The sequence below is a fragment of the Palaemon carinicauda genome, chromosome 18 (assembly GCF_036898095.1).
Source record: "Palaemon carinicauda isolate YSFRI2023 chromosome 18, ASM3689809v2, whole genome shotgun sequence".
Taxonomy (NCBI): Eukaryota; Metazoa; Arthropoda; class Malacostraca; order Decapoda; family Palaemonidae; genus Palaemon; species Palaemon carinicauda.
The window spans coordinates 79481518-79484017 of record NC_090742.1 but is presented as its reverse complement, the minus strand read 5'-3'; positions in this window follow the sequence as shown (position 1 = coordinate 79484017).

The following is a 2500-nucleotide window of genomic DNA, read 5'->3' as shown; positions in this document are numbered from 1 at the left end:
GAATTCTTGGAAATGAAGAAAAGAACATCATCTCAGAACAGGAAGGAAACATGGGAGAATCCATATCATTACCAATATCAAATAATGGGGATGAAACACAAACCATAATAGTGATGAATGTATAGGGTTTAGTCACGAGTAACTCTAAAAGGAAAATAGAGTTCTTAGATGAACTAACCCAAATTGAAAAAATAGATATATTGAATATAGGTGAAACATGATATTCCCAAGAGACTGGCAGTGATGACCACATAAAGGGTTTCCAAACATATAGATCAGACAGAACAAATAGAAATCAAGGGGGAACCGCAATATATGGAAGAGACATAAATCAAGGGAAAGTCAGTGAAAAATACAGCAACAAAGAATGTGAATTGATTGCGGTAAAATTTGAATATGAAAAATTAGTGAATATTGCAGTTTACAGACCCCCAAATACTAAGGAGTTTGACATAATAATAGAAAAAAATAGATGACATATGTAGAAACCATAAAGACTGGAATATACTCCTATCCGGAGATTTTAACTTTCCTTTCGTGGATTGGAAAGAACCGATAGAAGAAAATGGTTGTATATATACATGTAAAAAATAGAGTAATAGTAGCGCAGAAGATGAGAAGCAATTTGAAAAGTTTCAAGATATGCTATTAGAACATAATATGCAACAAATAATCCACTTTCCAACAAGAAAGGACAATGTCCTAGATTTAATATTTGTGAATGAGGTGAATTATGTTAAAGAAATAATAGTGTATAACACGGAATTTCAGACCACAATGTCATAGAATTAATAGTCCATTCCAAAGCAAGTGAACGCAGACATAAACAAAGGACAAAACGATGGGAAGGATGTGGAAAATATAATTTTTATAGTAAGAATACAAAATGGTCAGAAATAAATGAAGAATTGAACAAAGATTGGAAAAATATATTCGTAAGTGATAATATACATGTAAATACGGATATACTGTACAAAATACTAGAGAAATTTGTTGAAAAGTATGTACCGAAAAAAAAAAAAATAAACATCAGACATATATACCATGAGACAGAAGGATCTTATTTCTGAAAATTAGAAAGTGGAAGAAAAATCTTGCAAAAGAAAAAAATGTATGGAAAATGATGGAAATAAAAAAGTAAGATAGAAAATGCAGAAAAAAAGATTATACAATCGAAAGAAAATGAAAAAAGGGACTTAGAAGAAAGGCCACTTCAAAATATCAGAAAAAACCCAAAGTACTTTACTCCTATGCGAAAAAGATGAATAAAGGGAGATTAGAAATAGGCCCTCTAAGAACTGAAGGACGGTTAACGAATAAAAAAAAAGAAATATGCAACATAGCAGAAAAATATAAGAGTGAGTTCACGCCAAGAATTGCGAATGAGAATAAGTAAACGGAAATGCAGAGAATAAAATGATGATTATCTAACAGATATAGATATTAATGAAGCAGATATTATGCAGGCTATAAGAGAAATTAAAAATGGATCAGCGGCCGGACCAGATGGAGTTCCAGCGATTTTTGTTAAAAAAACTGCGCACACTATCGCGAAGCCGCTTGCAATACTGCTAAGACAAAGTGTAGATATGAGTGAGGTATGTGTTTAAACATAAATTATCTTTATAACCCCTATTTTCAAAAGTGGATCAAGACTACAGGCAAGCAATTATAGACCTGTTAGTCTAACATCACATATTATGGAAGTGTATGAAAGGGTAATAAAAAAGAAAATAATGAATCATTTGGTTAAAACTAATTTTTTCAATATAGGTCAACATGGTTTTATGCCCGTAAAAAGTACAAAAACCCAACTGATAGCACACTATGAAAACATATACAAAAATATGATAAATGAAAAACACATAGATGTGATCTATCTAGATTTTGCAAAAGCCTTTGACAAGGTAGACTATAATATATATTAGAGAAAAAATGAGAAAGCATAATATAGTGGGAAAGATAGAAAAATGGGTAAAAGAATTTCTGCAAAACAGAAAATAGGTAGTGGTTGCAAATGACGAGAAATCAGATGAAGATCAAGTAATATCTGGCGTGCCACAGGGTATAGTATTAGCTGCACTGCTGTTTGTTATTATGATCTTATAAATAGACTGTAATGTTAAAAACTTTGTAGTGAGAAGTTTCGCCGATGACACAAGAATAAGTAGAGAAATTACTTGTGATGAAGATAGGAACTCATTACAAAGAGATCTAAACAAAATATATGAATGGGCGGAGATAAATAGGATGGTATTTAACTCCGGTAAATTTAAATCAATAAAATATGGAAACAGATTAGGAATAGTATATGCATACAGGGGACCTAATAACGAGACAATCACAAACAAGGAAGCAATTAAAGACCTTGGTGTAATGTTAAACAGGAATATGTAATGCAACGACCAAATAGCAACACTGTTGGGTAAATGTAAAGCAAAATTTGGGATGATATTCAGACACTTTAAAACAAGAAAATCTGAACACATGATTATGCTTA